General features: G+C 42.5%; 1 protein-coding gene across 4 annotated transcripts in view; it reads left to right on the top strand.

The window, feature by feature from the left end:
- Positions 1 to 1,441: 1,441 nt before the first annotated feature.
- ZNF407 (zinc finger protein 407) overlaps positions 1,442 to 17,757 on the top strand; it is a 334,309-nt gene continuing 317,993 nt past the window's right edge. For 2 of the 4 annotated variants that reach the window (XM_030971009.1, XM_030971006.1), the window contains exon 1: positions 1,921 to 2,019. The gene's annotated coding sequence lies outside the window, so the exon portion shown is untranslated. Of the gene's footprint in view, positions 1,488 to 1,920; positions 2,020 to 2,249; positions 4,206 to 17,757 lie in introns of those variants that run through there. The other 2 variants (XM_030971008.1, XM_030971007.1) reach the window with 2 other exon arrangements.

Raw genomic sequence — 17,757 nt, 5'->3', positions numbered from 1 at the left:
AAACATTTAATAAATACCACTTATAACTGCAAAATAAAATTAATTATTTTTGGTACAGGTATGATTTTTTTCTTAGATTAACAGCGATTCTGCCTTAGTTGCTACTTGTCCCATACCAATGGCTCCCTCTTCAGGCTATTCCTAAAATATGCTGCCTCTCTTCATTTTGTTAGAAATGTTTCAACTTGTAAGACTCCACCTCTCAGGTCGTGTCTTCTTCTCCAGTGTATTTCCTCTCAGTAAACAAATGATGAAAGAACTGATGGACCAGGCAGGTTCACTTGCTGTTACCTGAGACCCAAATCTAAAAATCTTTAAAGCCATATGAAAGGAATAAGCCATATGAAAGGAATTTGTAAACTGCAGAGAAACTGAGCTTCAAGGACATCAAAAGGTTATTTTACCTCTTTTCCCCAAGCTGAAAAATATCCAGAACAATCAGATTGTTCGTAGTTATATTAGTCTTACAACTGCCAGTGGCTTCAAATGATTAAATCTAAATATGTACCTAAAATCCCACAGATATCTTTACTACAAATTTAGCCATATTCTGTGTGGATTTCCTATTATACAGAGAACAATTAAATTCTGTACTATAACCCTTAGGTACAGGACAAGGAAATAGCCCTCTCTCACCAATGTCCTATGCGGTACTTTACTGCTTTAAAGTCTGCTCATTTCAGATCTTTCCCAAGACACTGGTAAAGTCTGGGGCGCTCCACTTTGCTTCAATGAAGGGCTCAGGCCACAGCAACAGCTTTGTTTTTAACCCATTCTTACAGCCTTTACAACCCACAAGAGAATTGGCATTGCTGTGCCATGAATTTAGCAGATTAGCCAGTGGCTAACTGGCTGAACAGGACTGTGAATTGTCACTTCTAGTTGGTAAACTCTGTGCACACTGTGTCGCTGGAAAGTCAATGAACTGCAAGCCTATTCCCGAAGAGGCGTTCTGTCCTCGTGTCTCTGTGCTGCACTCTTGAAGAATGCTAAAAGCTGTTTAACTAAGATACGGTCTACTAGTGATAAATGGGAAACCTGCGTTTTAAAAATCAAAAGACACTGTGAAAAAAGCAACTGCATTTCACCACAGGCACCTGAAGACTCTTTACACGTTGCTTCTTTGCTTTGATATTATGCTTTTTCATGTGACTTGGCTTAAGAGGAGGGAAAGAACACTTAGGGTTTTATCATCAGTTTCTTCACGAGTTTATAAAATACGAAATACTTTACCAATTGCCTCCCTCTTGCTTTTTTCAACTGTTTCTCCCTTGAACTGCACTCCTTGAAAGGTATTTTAATATAGCTTGGACTGTCGACACCTTTCTGATAACCCTAGTGAACGGCTGCGGGCTGTGCGTCAAGGACTTGTTTCCCCCTCCTCCTGCAGAGCAGGTTTCCCAAGGACCAGATCCAAATCTCGCTGCGGCGCGACGCGGGGTGAGAATGTGTAGCACAGCTTTATGCACAGCCCTGTGCGGCCCAAGGTTAGCCTGGTGGAACCCAGCGCGGGGGCTGCCCTAGGGGCAGAGGCCGCCGGCAGGCCTGGCTGCGCCACGCACCAAGGAACGGGCAGCTGCGGGAAGCCCCTAACCCGCACCCGCTGGCTCCTGCGGGTCTGCTCTCGTTCGGCAGGCGCACGAAGGTGCGGCCTCACCGGCACGCACATTCCAGGAAAACCCTCGGGGCTCCGTCCTTCCTTTGGGGCCCGTCCCTTCCCGGGATGTGGGGGGTGGCAGCAGCCGGGAGCCAGGGGCTCTGTCACGGCAGGGCAAGATGGCGACGGAGCGTGCGTGTGCGCGCGCGGCGGCGGCCGTTGGGCGCGCGGCCCCTCGCGCCCGCGGCGGCACGAGCGGCGCCGCCGCACCGGCTCCCCGCCCCGCCGGCGCCGCCGCGTCACGTGAGCGCGCCTCGCCCCCTCCCCCCCGCGCGCCGGGCGTGACGCAGCGCGGCGGATCTACGGCGCGCCACTGGTGACACGGCTCAGCACAAGCGGAGGCGCTCGGCTCCCCCCGCGCGGTAAGCGCTGCTCGCCGCGGCGCGGCCGGCCCGTCCCGCCGCCCAGCGGCACGAGGCGAGCCGCTGCCTCGGCCCTCGCGAGGGGGGCTCACGGGGTCGCCGCGTCGCCGTCTCCCCTCGGGCTTTTTGGGCCTCTGCGCTGCCGTCGTTTTTTTTTTTTTGGGTGGGCGGGCGAGCGGGTTGTGGCGCACCATCCGAGCCAATCCCGTGCCTGCTTCGTCCCAAACTGCTCGCCGATTGGCCGAGGCGCCGAGGGCGGGAAGAGCAGCTCTGGCGCTCATTGGCTGCCGCAGCCGGCCCCGGGCCCTAGGGGTCTTCCCTTCCGCTGTGCCGCAGGCGGGCGGCGGCGGGGACAGGAGAGGGAGAGTGCACGGGCGAGGGCAGCGAGGACGGACGGAGGGAGGGAGAGAGAACCGGACAGGGCAGGACCCGCGCGAGCTGCCACCGCGCTGCGCGGTTCCGGCTGGCGTGTGCTCCGGACTCCTCCCCTTGTTCCCTGTGTCCCCCCCCCTCCGCCCAGCTCCCTGGAGCCGGTGCGCACGCGCGGGGCCAGGCCGGGCGCGGCTGCGGCCTGAGGAGACGGCGGGGCACAGCAACGGTGGCGGTGGGCGCCGTGGAGCCGCCGCCCTGCAGGGACGGCCCCGGGCGGCGTCCCCGACCCGCCGGGCAGGGACTGATGGCGCGGTGCCGGCTGCGCAGGCGCGGCGGGGCGGGGTCGGTCCGGGAAGGGCGCTCGGGAGTGGCGGCGTGCGGGGTTTGGCGCTGCCCTGAGCGGTTTCAGCCGCCCGAACCCCCCGTTTGTCATTTCCCCTCCTTTCCCGAAGGTTGCTGTAGAATAAGCGGGGATGAGCTTTGAGAAGTGCAGCGGTTGACAGTGAGGGACGAACACATGTGACTGTAGGGGCTCTGTACGTGGCTCTTGTAAGGGATAAAGGAAGGGTTGTTGCTACTTTCCCTTTTTTCTGCTTCAGTCACCAGGCAGAGCAGTCACAGAATTACAGAAGTAGGTTGGAAAGGACCTCTGATACAGCGAACACCATTTAATCAACAGATAGCACTGTGTGCCATATCCAGTCTTTCATTAAACACGTTCAGGGACAGTAACTGTCACTTCCCTGGGCAGTCCGTTCCAAAGTCTAATCACACTTTGAGTAAAAGATTTCTTCCTGATGCCCAGTGTAAACTTTCCCTGGTGCAGCTTAAGGCTTTTGTCCTTTCAAGCTATTGCTGGTTGCCTGGGAGGAGATGCTGACCCACACCTGGCCTTACTGTACTCTCAGGTGGTTGTAGAGAATGATAAGGTCTTCCTTGAGCCTCCTTCAGGCTAAACAAATCGCACCTCAGCGAGATTTATCCCAGCTCCTTCAGCTGTTCCTCGCAGGACTACTGCCCTCCTCTGGAGGTCGGGCTCTTGAATCATGAGCACCTCCTGTGCTCTCAAGAGTCTTTTGATTTTCGACGTGGCTTTGATCTAATGAGTCAGAGTAGACCCCTAGGGAACCTGTCAGATGGTGGCAGGGAAAGCAAGTTCCCATAAACAACGCAGAAATGTTAATACACCTCTGAGGGTGTGTGTGTGTCTTCAGAAGGAAAGATCATGAAACCAGAACTGCTGGGTGGCCTTTGAGGGATAGGTTATTATCTATATGTGCTCTATATAGAAGAAATTGTTTAGTGTGAGGGTGGAAAGGCACTGGTACAGGTTGCCTAGAGAGGCTGTGGATGCCTCATCCCTGTAACTGTTCCAAGGCCAGGATGGATGAGACTGAGCAGCTGACTCTTGCAGAAGGTGTTGGCACTAGGTGATCTTTGAAGTCCCTTCCAACCCAAGCCTTTCTGTGAGTCTGTGTCCTGTCCTGTTTACTTTGAGCTGTTGTGAAAGGTTTCCTGTTGCTCCTTCAAATAACTAGTGTGGCCTGTGGATCACAGTGTTAAGATTAAATGTAATGTTAGTCAGGGGAAGGAAAAAAAAATTGTGATCTGAATGCTGTGGCTAGTAGTGATCTTAGAATTTATAAAGTTAAAGGTTTTGTTTCTGTTTTCCTGTGCTCTCTTTGCTTTTTTGTGTAGTTGTACAGATGCAGACTTGCAAGACCTTGGCTTTGTCACGTGCTCATGCTCATCCATGACAAGGACAGTGGTAACACCTAGGGAGTGGTAAATAATGGGAATCCCAAAGCGCAAGGGTAAGAGTGGCGGTGGTGGATTTTCTGGTGGTGAGAAACCATAACAGACTAACATACAATTTAAACACTGGATGTAATTCCCTGTGATTCTCACCTTAATACCCCAAAGGTGTGGCATGTGAAGACTATAAATTTTCCATTCCTGTATCAGAACATGAGTAATCAAGATGTTTGTATGAGGCTGGAGCTTTGGATGTTGGGATCTATATTTTTCCCAGGTCACACCTCTTCATGAAAGATGAAGACAATTACAGGCTTCAGTTGGGTCTCTCTTGCAATCTCCTACACTAGTCACAGCAAGTTACATTCATCATGGAAGTAACATTGCAGTCATTCCGTCCTTATTTCATCAATTATCTCAGCGTGGACATATAATCAGATTGTAGCTTTTATATATAAAATATGGAGCCTGGCAGTAATTGTATAATCCATACATTTTAGAAAAAGTTAAATGCACTGATGTGACAGGATGATGATGGACTGTGACTTTTTCAGTATGTTCAAACATGTCAGTTTTATTAGCATTTTGGGAAATATAATTCAAACGACTCGAGTTAAATCCTTTACTATCATTCTTCTGTAGGAACTACTGTATAGTAACAGCATCAACGATTTCTAATTTATTTGCATGAGAATTTTCTTTGTTAGAAATGCTTTTAAAACTTAACCCGTGTTGTGTCTATAGAAAAACGTTACTTGGAGATAAAATGTGTGTGAAGGAGATGTCAGTTGCAGTATTCCATTAAACCCAATCTTTTGTAGTGAAGAACAGCATTTTCTTGTTAGTGTGCACAGCATTAGAATGAGGTGGCTTTGCTTTGCCTATTTTTTTAAAATTTTTTGAATGTGTACAATGTTGGGGTTTTGTGCATGAGATGGAATTTACAGACACACTGGCACATGAAATATGGTTGAACTGGAATTGTTCGGTGGCTCCTATGTTTGAATTTCCTAATGTGATTTAGAATTTAAATATTCTCTTCCTCAGGAAAACAGAAAAGTTTCCTTGGATGGATGATCCTACCAGTCAAATAAAACCACTGGTTTCAGATACACTTGGTCTAGTAATTCATTGAAATTTAATTAATGCCTTGGTGTTATGGTGCATGTTAAAGGTACTAAAAAGTTGACCTTTTAGATTGAAATCTGAAGCATAACTTACTCTTTTGAAAGCTTGGTGAGAAAGACAAGATGATGTGATTGAACTGATGTAGTGGCTGTGTGTCCTTCAGCTGTTCTCAAAACCAGACATGCGGCAGAGTGGTCTCTTTCATGCGCTCTGCGTTGCGTGAGAGCGTCAAATGGAAGTGGTGCTTTCACTTTGACAGATGGTCAGCAGCTGCCCAGCTCAGCATTCATGGTTATTTTTCTACCCCAGAAAGGTCTTGCTTTGTGTTGGCCTTGCCACCTTGGGGTAGCACAGCCACCCAGCACTGCCACTGCTGCCCGAGGTGCAGCTGCATCACTCTGCAGCCTTGGCCAGCAGCAGCCCAGGCATGGAGACACTGCTTCTCTCGTGCACCAGGAGTGGAAGGAGCAGAAGCAATGACAGCAGTTCTTGGTGGACACAAAGACATGAAGGAAATGAGCACTGTGCCTCACCAGTGATCACAGAATCAACCGATGTTCTTTCTCAAAAGACCTTTGAGGTCAAGTCCAGTCTCTGACCCAACACCACCACGTCAGTTAGACCATGGCACTAAGTGCTGAGTTCAGTCTTTCCTTAAACACCTCCCGGGAAAGTGACTCAATCACCTCCCTGAGCAGTCCATTCCAAGAGCCAATCACAAAACTCTTCCCCATGTGCAGCCTAAACTCCCCCTGGTGCAGCTTAAGACTTGTGTTCTCTTGTCCTGTCGCTGGTTGCCTGGGAGAAGAGGTCAACTTCTCTCAGGCAAGTACAATGTTCAGTACTAACAAGCACAGGGTTGTCAACATGGTTGTCTTGGAGAGGATGTGTTAGGAGTAGGGTTGCATGGGACCTGGCACTGCAAACTGCTTAAATCTTGCCTGACCCACGATGTCAAAGTTCATGCAAAATCTTTCCAGTACCATTTAGAGGTTTTATCTTTGGTCTGTTTGCTTTGCCGTGGACATTCTTACATGGTCATGCAAACATGTATGAAAGTTCAAATATGCCTATACGTACTTCTAAACTGTAATTTTAAAATTTTTTTGGTCATTATGTGCTGTGTTAACATATAAACTGAGATTGTTTGTTAGCATGTGTGTATAAAACTAGTGAAGAAGCAAAAAATGTGAAAAGATTTTAATGTAATTTCCAATTTCTCATCTGCAGAAGGTTCAAAGGTAACTTTTTGCTTTGCAGAAAGGAGTTGTGTGTTTAAAACAGGGGAATCATACATGCTTTCCTGCTCTGCAGTTGTGAATGCCATTAATCCTGTTTCTGCCATCTGCCAGAGAAGAGTCAGTAGTTACAGAACAGTCTGTAGCCTGTTGCAGGTGTTTATGTTAAATGTATATGGAATTTTTCGTATTTTAGTTCATCTCAGTTCTTCAACACGTGAAGACAAAGGAAAGTTGTGTCCCAAACTTATGTCAGCAGTCTGTAGCTTTATAGCAGAAAGAAACCTAGCTATCTTTTTTCCTCAGTAAGGAAAGGAAAATAGCAGTGCCTACTACCCAATTCATACACATCCTTACAAAGAAAGAAATGACCTAAGTGCCTTTAAGAAACAGGCACTAATGGTGTTCCAAAAGTGAAATGCTTGTTTGCGTGATTGTGACTGCTTTCCAGTCCTGTGTTAGCAGAACTGTTGATTGCTAATTTTTTTTTTGCTTTGTTTTGTTTTGTTTGCTTGTTCTGCAACAGGCTGACCTTTCTTCTCCGTAGTGTGGCCTGCTACTGAACTGCTGTCTGTATGGGTTTTGTTTAAGTGGGCTGTGAGGCCATGAGTGTTTTAGGTTTTTTGATCCTTAGTGGTGCGGGCATAAATTTTAATTGCCTCTGCCTTTCTGAGTCCAGACATACAAGTTGTTATGTGTGTGTGAGGTACGCAGTGGCCCAGGGGGAGGTGTACAGAGTTAGGATATACAGTATTTCAGTATATAGATCTGAATGTATACATCTCTATAGGTATATTTTGCTACAAGTGCATATATAAATGCTTTTCTAGCTGTTATTTCTTTCTTTTGCTGTAGTTATAAAGTTTCTTGCTCTTCTTAGCCCCATCTTTACAATTTCAAAAGTTCTTCTCAAAAATATAGGTAGCATGACATAAAAAATACATAGCAATGTTAAAATCCACTGCAATTACAAGGGGTAACAAAACTTACCAGAATAGTAACACTAATTCATCATTTTGTGCAGAAATCATAGTTTCATGTTGTTTTTTTTTTTTTATGGAATCCATACAGTTACCTGGTATATAAGCTTTTCTGTAGGAAACATTCCAGCAAGAAGTTTGAGAACATTCCAGAGAAGTTTGTGGAGGTCCTGACAGGAATTCTGATTTAATCAAAGACAGATTGTTGTGCTGCCATTTGGATGGCCTCAAGAGCTCTGGTATGGCTTTGTATATGTGAGCTCTCTCTTTAGTCAGGTTTTCAAGCTTGGGCTCACTCTGGGAGAGCCTGTAACCTTCACCTGCTTTCATTCAATGGGTTAGATTGGATTTATTTAAACGTTTGCTACAGACATGTGCTGTGAACATGAGATAGTCCATGCAGAGTTGGCTTTAATGCTCCTAATCAGGAGGAGACTTACTTTATCTGCACTGATGGTGTCTAGCATGTTGGCACCACCCACTTCTGTGTTGGAGGGAGAAGCAGGGACAGGGGTGGCCTTTCCATCTGGGTTCACATATGGAGGCATCAGACTTGCTGCTCTTGTAGTGCCTGGAGGGTTGGTGCCTCTGGAAAGCGCTATGCTGGCTGTGTGTGCTGTAGCTGTGTCATCCTGCTGTATGCCCAGAGCTCACTGGGTGTGCCAGGTTTCCTGCTCAATGTTCTGCAGCCCTGCAGGACATCTGTGTGACTGACAAATGTCAGGTTTCCTGGTTTCCATGCTTCTGAGGAGCATGTCTTGATGTTCCTGGGATAGCCTGCATCTATGCACATCTTTCTTCACAAGAGCCGTGGCATAGGAATATGGCGCTTCTGCATTTTGCAGTGCCATGTGGTCTTTTAACATGGAAAAAGAAGTTCCAGTTGCATGCTTGTCTTCCATTGAATGTTTAAGTGATGTTGAATATTTAAGTTGGATTGTTCCAAGTCCTTGAAAAAAGGATAGCAAACTCCATACCTTCAGTGAACGCAAAATGTTGCACTTTCCTGGTTCCTTGGTGTGTAACATGCTTTCTGCAGGGATGTATTGACATTGGATTTGGGACACTGAATACACTGTCAGGACAGCAGTGATCCTTGTGTTTTGGTTTTTTTTTTTTTTTGTTTGATTTGTTACTTTTGTCTTCTTCACTTTTAATTTTCAGTACCTGTGAAGTAAAGGCTGTTTCTTTCCATGCTCCTCATGTGATGCAAACTGAGGTTTACCTTAATCTTTAACTGGAAGATTATTCTTGGGTTATGTCATATAAATTGTTAATAGGATATACATTTCTGAAAAGTCAGAATGGATAAATATAAAATCTGAAAGCACTGATAAACTGCAGCTTGTTTGTTTGCTTTGGCATCTCCAGAATAAAGTGCAATGAGTACCAAAAATTACTAGTTCAGCATGTGTATCCTTTACTGGGCAAAGCCTGCCTGTTAGAAGACAGAGCTAATTTTTTTTTTTTTTTGGAGCCAGTGGTAGCACAACATGTAAGTTCAAAGATAACAGTACATAAAGATGTTTTTTGGATGTTGTCTTCAGAATCTGCCAACTTAGTTTCTGTTGTTCTGAGTTTTATTGGTACAACAATGGGCTGATTTGAATTGCATTTGTTTTGTTTTCCCTGCCTGTTGTTCGCATTTTCATTTTAAATTATTTACAAGTCTGAAGCTTGAAGATGAGAGCCTAATGAATGCTTTTAAAAATAAAACCATCTTCTTTAAGGATGTTATGCTTCATGTTTTGAATTTATAACCCAAGCCTTAATGAATAGTTTCCTAGTTGCTCTCATCTTAGAATTTATGAGCTGTCCTATTTACAAGTCCTACCTATACAATGGAAAGATAATTCCTGTTTACCTCAAATAAACTGTTCTTGTTAACAAGCTTAAACTGCTAATTAGGAATAATATGGCAATGAATACTATGTCAAACCTTTTAGCAAGAATGTGAAGATGCAATATTTAGTTGTTGAACCTTTTTCTGCTACATTCCATGTAAGAATAGAGAGTGTTGTGGTTTTTGCTGTCTCATATATGTATCAGGTTAATAAAAAGTATTTTGGGGAGAAACTATGGCATATAGGTCCTCACAGAAGCAGGTTGACTTCTGGCCTCCATTTAGGATGATATGTTGGTGTCCACGTACTATGATACTGCTAAAAGCCTCTTTGTTGCAAGGCTTCAGATAGATGGCAGACATGTGAGGAACCCTTGTGGCTTCATGTTTATATCCAGGTAGTATTTTTTAGCAGATAAGTTATTCTTCTGAAAAAAACAACAGGAATAGCAGTAGTTGCTTTGTTTTGAGTGTACATTAATGTAATTTAATCAGGAAGGAAAGAAAACCTTGGACTAGAATTTGATGTTATTTACCTGACTATAGATCAGAATATTTCCATTTAGTTTAACAGAATTTTTTCAATTTGTGTCAAAATGATCAAAATCAGAACCTGACACAAGCTCTCAATTTCATAATTTTTGCATACAAAACCAAAGAAATAACATTGGATTTAAATTTTTTTTGTCCAAATCCTACCTCAAAAACCAGGTTGGTTCTTGAGCAGAGGTTTTATAATACAGTGTTGTTACTTGTTGGTACTTGCAACTTGGCAGATATGTTATATGAAAAAAATACCCTTTTTTTTCTTTAGCTGTTTCTCATTAGGCTTTGAGTGTTAAAAATGCAAACTTGTGAATGTGAGTGCCATTCTAAATCTAGGTAGCTCAGAAATTCTTGGCAAGTATTGCTTTGACTTCTTTGTGAGTGCCTCTGATATCTGCAGAGGGTTGTATATAGGCTTTGTTCCCTGTCTCCTTTCCTTTGTGTCACCCAAGGAGTTTGCAACAGGGATGGCAACCTGAGGGGGGAAGGGGAGGAAGCGCTGAAGAGAAAGTTGACAAAGGTTTGGCGTTGACCTTCAGCTGCTCTGGAGCAGGCATCTGGTGAGATACAAAGTGCTCCTTCTGTCAAACCCCAAAAATTCTTCTGGGCACAAGATCTTTGGGCACAGAAGGTGTTGTTTGGAGAGGACAAGTGAAAACCTGACCATGCATTTTGCTACCTCTGGTCAGGCTATTCAGGTTCCATTTCCAGGAAAATAACATGCTGAACTTTGCTGGTGGAGGTTGACTTGCAGGAATGCTTTCTCTTCTTCTTCATTTACATCATCCTGAATTTAGATGTTGCTGATTTCAGTAGAGTGTATTTTGGTGGGGAGTGTTAAATAAACTTTTATTTCAGAGAATGCCTACCTTTTATTTTGTATGCTAAGGGTATTTACTCTATAAGGGGATGGGTTTCTGAGGAGATGACTTACAGGCAGAGGCAATACATTAGCTCAGCTATGATAGAGGGAGAAGTAGGCCAGCTTTCAGGCACACAAGCTTGTCTTTGTATGTGCTGCTGGTACCAAGATAATGAAAATATATTTGAAATGAAAACAAAGTTAATCTCTGAAGTTTATACTTAAATATTGCATGGAAGTGCAGGGACATAAGGAGTATGTCTTTTTATGGGCTCAAATAATATTTTATTTATACATTTGTTGTAAGTACTCAAAGGTCTTCAGTCTTGCTGCTAGAGAGTTTTGGGTGGCAATATAAGCGACAGTGCTGAGAAAACTTCAATTGATGTCACTGTGGCCATGGTTTCATTTTTACTTTATTTTTCAGTTATTTTTCATCCTTGTATGTTATGTTTCTAAGCTCTATGGGATCTGTTTTGGGAGAAAAGGAATACTTCACATAATATTTAAATTTTGTTTGAATAAACCACCTAGAAAGAACAGGAAAAAAAGAAAAGGTATATTCCCTAAAACAAAATCACAGTAGGAATTTTGCATTATAAAAGATGATATTCATAGTGCTGGATTTGTTTAAACCATCAGAATTGCAAAGCATAAATAATTACATAATTTCACACTTTCCAGTGAAGTCAGACCCTGATTAAGAAGTTCACAGCCTGAAAGAGTTTGCTCTTTGACAGTGATGTCTGTATTCCCTCAATTTGTAGCAACCGCATCTAGGAAAACAAACTGAGCTTTATTCCCTTTACTTTGAATGAGAACCCTTATTGACAAAGGGAGAATATTCTTTTTATTAAAAGTTTTCATACTTTAAATGCACAGATATTTCAGTTTTTCTGCTTTCAGCTAGCCTATATTTTGCTGATACCAGGTTTTCTTGCTGTCTTGGTTCTCACTGTCTTTCAGTATGTTTGATATTCATATTTCTTTTTTATTCCTTCTTCCTTGCTGTGCTTTTTTTCTTCCTTTTCTTAAACAAATAGACAATATGGTAATATGAACTCTAATAGGAAAAAGGCATTGTTTAACTCAGTTGGGGTACTACTAATCCAGTCACCAAATGTAACCATAACACAGCATGCATTTTAATTATTAAATATAATGGAAACTTTGCATTTTAAATCTTGAGCTATAAACCACTTGTTTGAAAATGCACAGTTCAGCGCTATGATTTTAGTTTGTACTGAATTACAGGGCAATATTCTTTGATCAGTTATTACAAGTTGAAGATTAGTAACATTCAGGGCTTGTGTTAATTTTGAGAGTACCTATAGGAGTCACTGCAGGTCAAACTGAAGCTCAGTCATGTATATTTTTAATTATTTAGTGAGCTGACTGGATCAAGCAATGTTAAAATGTGTGGCTGATACAGTCATGCCAGTCATTCCAAATAGTAATTTAAAGGAATATTTTGAGGACAGTATTCCTCCAAATTTTAGTACTTTGTAAAATATGCTTTAATTTTAAAAACCATTTTGTTGTGGTTTTGCTTCTAGAAATGTTTATTTGAATAGTTCTTGAAAGCACTCCCAATGATTTTTTATGACCTTCCAATGAATAAGAGCAGCCAGGTAGAACAATTAATAAATGTTTTCTTGTGTTTGTTCAATATATATTTTTTGTAATGAATATATTGTGATCATAAATTCTAATAAATACAGTGGATTCAAATGAAATAATCTCATAGTCTGTGCATTTTTTGACATGAAGTATAAAACTGTTTCTAGAGTGAATGTGGATTTTAGTGACTCTTCATAAAAGATTCCTAATCCCTGCATGAGAAATGCAGGCCTGAACAGGCTCTGTTTTTGGGACTGGTGGACAGCAAGTTATGGAGCAGCTGCAGTAGGTTTGGAGGAGTAGGAGGCTTTGCTTGGGTGCTCACACTGCAGGTGTGCCCCAGGTACAAGAATGAGGCTTCTCAGGTTTGTGAGCAGTAAATGATGTGGCAGCAGCTCTGCAGAGACAGTGTCTTTTCTCTCGGTTGCCATATTTAGCAGCTCTCATTTTCTGGGCTTGTGCTTGTTGTTTTTCTCTAGCTTAGGGGCTGTCTCATGCTGGTTGAGAAGGAACTGGATTTTTTTCTTCCTTCTCTGAATTGGGTGTGAGATATCAGTACCTAAAACTCCAGGCCTCACTTTCTGATACAGACAGTTTAAATCTTGACATTGAGCAGTACAGTAGTGGCTAACATACCAGGTAGATACAGACATGAGTGATTTTGGAATGTTGAATTTTGGGAATCGAGTGCAGATTTTTTTTTTGTGCCATGAGACCATCCGATCCCTTAGAGGATCCTTGCTGCTTGGTTCAGCCTTTCCTTTCCCTTTTTCTTTTTTCCTGTTGGTGATCTGACATAAATTCCATACACTGGCAACTGATACTGCATTTGCAGCCTTTGCTCTTTGAGTCTGGAATTTTAAGGATATGTTTGCCTTAGAGCACCAATCTTCTCATTCTTTCTCGTTCCTCAGTTTGTCTCTATTGCAAATCAAGCTATATCAAAATAATGAATTATATCAATGTCTAATAAATCCCTAAAATTAATACTTTGTAGCTCTTTTTGCTCATTTACCTTTTTTGTGTGGCAGAAGGGTGTGTAGGTAATATCTTTCTACTGTGTTTGTTTTTTTATGCATATTTTGGAAATATCCTCTGCTGTCTGTGTATGCCAGATTAATCTAGTCTGCTAAAAGGTCTTCCTGTGAAGGTTTTTAAAACTGTGACTGCCTTCAAGCCTGAATCACTGTAGAGAACCAATGAATGTATAGACATTACTTTTTTGTATTGTTGTGGGAATTGGTTGCAGTACATATACATAGTCCTCATGGGCTGTAGTTAAAGAATTGCCAAGAGAGAGACTTTTCTGGTGAATAAACTTAGCTGAAGACTACATAAAGGCTACATTTGAACACACAGCCTTGATGGTTTCCTCTCAGCAAGAGTGCAACATCTCCTGGGGCACATGGGAGCATCTCCGGACTTCAAGTCTTTGCCAGCTTCCCTGGTGCTCCTGAGACAGTGTCTGCAGGCATCTACCTGGTGTAGCTTGGTTGTTGCTCCTGGCAGCTCATCCAACTTACCAGCTGCACTATGAGAACCTATGCAAGGTTTTACTCCTTTGCTGCTTCTTTCTATTCCTTTCAAACTGTAAAATGGGGACTCTGGAAATAAAGGTAGATGTTGCTGTTGTGCTCCAGGAAAAAGCTGAAAGTAAGGTATTGCTAGCAGGAAATAGTGTAGGTTGTAGCTTGCACTTTAAGGTCATATATTGCTTGTCTCTTGTTGCTTTATTACATGCTTCATTTTGGAATCTGCCATCTTATGTATGAATTGGTTTCCATGCTGTCTTAAATAAGACCCTTTTAATCTTTGTGTGAATTTCTGATGGTTTTTATCTGCCTTTATTTTTCTGTTCAGTTTTCATTGCACTGTATGTTGTCCAGTGTCCAGTTCTTGAATTCTCAAGTCTTATATCTTTTAATTGTGAGAACCCTTTTTTTTACAGGCTGTTTTGACTATATGTAATTTTTAAGATGTGCTAGTGTGCTTTGTCTTGTCTCTTCTCTGACACAGGTGATTTTAATGCTGTTTGCTATTCTCACTTATTTTCCATTTGTCCAATTCCCATTTGTACAGCTGACTTCAGGAGGTAGCAGTAGGGTAAGATAGCCAGACCTGGCAGGTCAGCAGCAGCTGGAGGCCAGTGCCTGGCTCCCATCTGCCCAGGGGCTCTGGTGCAGCCAGCTGACCATCTCTGTGTGGTTCTTCACAGGATGGGGTGGGAAGATGGGTCTGAATTACAACAGATGGCTCCTACCACCCAATTTAACTGGCCAAGAGTTAAAATTCTTAGTCTAATTGCTTTTCCCCTTCTCTTCTCTCACATTCTTTCTTGCCTTCCTTCTGAAAAAGATTTTTTTTTTAATTTGTAAAAGGAAAAGTATACCAACTTTTACATATGAAGTGGATTTTTACAGCTGAGGTATAAATTCCAAAAACTAGGTGGTTTATAATGGAAACACTTATGAGGGAGAGGGGAGGGCACATTATATAATACATATGTAACCTTTTTCCCCCTCTCTTTAGTGAATAGACCGTTTAAACTAAATTAAGTAAAGGATATAAATTCTGTTGTTTCAGTTTTTAATATTTCATGGCTGATTTTATAGATAAAAGTTACATTTAATAATAAATATGAAGAAGAATTTATACAGCCTGTTCTAGTTTGATATGGAACAGCAAATCCCATTTCTCTGTAGCTGTAAAGAAAATTCATTATAATGTCTTTGATTGTAAGAGATGTCTTCATTGTGATTAGTTACACTGATAATAAAACAATCTTTTTACAAATGGCACAAGATACATGAGATCTCATGTGTCTGCCTTTTAATAGCATTGAATGTGTGCATTTGCTACCTTTATTCTGTAGTCCTTTAATTTATAACTGGGCACTTTTAAATTCTACAAGTTATTAAAAATAATCTAATATAATTTAATTTTTCTATTGAAGCATTGTGGAGAGTGAGTTATTAATGCAACTAAGCATTGCTAATTGTTGAGTTTTCAAAAAATAAACTAACTTTAATTAAAAAGAAGTGGGCTTATGCCATTTTATTTAATACTGAATAACAAGTTTTGTAGATAAAATAGTGAAATCTGAATATATGGCATTACTTTACAAATCCTTTTTAAGTACCTAAAGAAATATCTTGATTTTCAAATGCCCTATTCCCAGTGAATTCAGTTGAATTTAGATATGAGTAGGTATTCAAGTAATTTAAAACACAGATAGTGGCATGAAGATGCCTGGGTAAAAAGCTGTCTTGATGGCAGGGCCCAAAGAGTGATGGTGAATGGAGTTACATCCAGCTGATGGCTGGTCACAACTGGTGTTCTCCGGGGCTCAGTACTGGAGCTGGTTCTATTTAATATTTTATCAATGATCTGACAAGAGGATTGAGAGCACTCTCAGTCATTTTGCAGGCAACACTGAGCTGGCCAGGAGTGTTGATCTGGTGGAGGGCAGGAAGGCTCTGCAGAGGGATCTGGACAGGCTGTGGATCAATGGGTTGTGGCCATTTTGTGAGGTTCAACAAGGCCAAGTGCTGGGTCCTGCTCTTGGGTCATGAAGAACCCCAGGCAGCACTACAGGCTGGGGGGCAGAGTGGCTGGAAAGCTGCTGGTGGAAATGACCTGGGAGTGCTGATGGACAGTGGCTGAACAAGAGCCAGAGTGTGCCCAGCTGGCCAAGGAGGCCAAGGGCTTCCTGGCCTGTGTGGGGAATAGCTTGGCCAGCAGGAGCAGGGCAGGGATTGTCCTCCTGTACTCGGCACTGCTGAGGCTGCACGTTGAATCTGTGTTCAGGTTTGGTCCACTCACATCAACAAAGACATTGAGGTGCTGGAGTGTGTCCAGAGAAGGGCAGTGGAGCTGGTGAAGGGTCTGGAGTACAAGTCTTATGAGGAGCTGGGGTTGTGTAGCCTGAGAAAAAGAGACTCAGGGGAGACCTTAACACTCTCTATAAGTACCTGAGAGGAAGTTGTGGCCAGATGGGGGTTGGTCTGTTCTCCCAAGTAACAAGTGACAGGACAAGTGGAAATGGCATCAAGTTGCACTGGGGGGGGTTTAGATTGGATTTACAAAAAATGCCTTTACTGAAAGGATTCTCAGGCCCTGAAACAGGCTCCCCATGGAAAGGGTGGAGCTTAGCATCCTTGGAGGTATTTAAAAGACATGTGGATGTGGCACTTGACATGGTTTAGTGGTGAACTTGGCAGTGCTGGGTTAACAGTTCGACCTAATGAACATGGTCTTTCCCAACCTAAACAATTCTATGATTTGGGGAGAGGGAAAATTTTGGGAGAGATTCATTAAAAGGGGTAATAATTTATTTTTTCCATTGTACATGCACCCAATAATACTTAGATGTCCTTAACACAGTAGTACGGAATGAGATTGATGAGAAGAGTGTAATGGTTGTAATAAGATCCTTTGCATATTTACATTGCTATGATTTGTGCTGTTACAGGGGTTCAACCAGGGAAATTTTCTGTATTGTTTAGTATATGGAAATAATATCAGATATTAAATCCTGGGAAAGTGGTGGATTTGCTCCAAAATTTTAAATTGTAAAATGGAATTGTATTTTAAATTGTAAAATGGAATTGCAGGGTCACTGTTGGAAGTGAATTCCTTTCCTGTTTCATGTAAAAAGAATTTGGTGCTTTAGGATGAGAAAGGCTGCTTAGTTGACAAAACAGAAGTTGCATTTGATTATCAAATACTCATGGAATTTACTAGAAAGCGAAAGTCTGTATGATAGCTCTTGGGGAAAGATAGGATGTGATGCTCAAGTCTTCTAGAAAATTCATGATGGAACAGCACACTTAATGTTAGGTTTCACTGTAAAAGACATAAACCAACATTTCTGCTCTGTTAACAGTAAGGTTTAGTTTGACACTGTTGTCTCTTTTCCATTGATGATAACAGCTAGGAAAAGAGTTAACTTGTAGAAGTTTTTCCCAAGATGAACACTAGAAAAATGACTGTTGATGACTGAACCAGGTGACTAAATATTCTTTTTACTGTCTGAGAGATAAACAGGCTGTACCAGGACCCTTTAGGAGGCAGCCCCTTGGCTGCAGTCAGAGGGACTGACTCTGGTCTGGGCTGCTCCATCAACTAAGAGCTGCCAACTCTGCCGTTCTGTAGGGGGCAGATCTGGCATTGTGTCCTGGCTGTGCTTTGCTGTGGTAAGTCACCACATGGGTCACCCATCTTGTGGTCCCTCAGATCCTTTGGGTGTTTGAGCTGAGCAACAGCCTGCTTAGTGATATGTCAATTTTTTCCTGCCAGGAAAGTGTTGGAGCAGGTGCAATTTATTACTCTAGCTTGGTCTCCTGGTACTTGCCCGCGGTTGCTACTGTGTATGTTTTCTCTGTTCATTAAAAC

Source organism: Camarhynchus parvulus, chromosome 2, assembly GCF_901933205.1.
Source record: "Camarhynchus parvulus chromosome 2, STF_HiC, whole genome shotgun sequence".
Classification (NCBI taxonomy): domain Eukaryota; kingdom Metazoa; phylum Chordata; class Aves; order Passeriformes; family Thraupidae; genus Camarhynchus; species Camarhynchus parvulus.
Note: the sequence above shows the minus strand (reverse complement) of the source record. Positions and strands in the feature narration are given on the sequence as shown.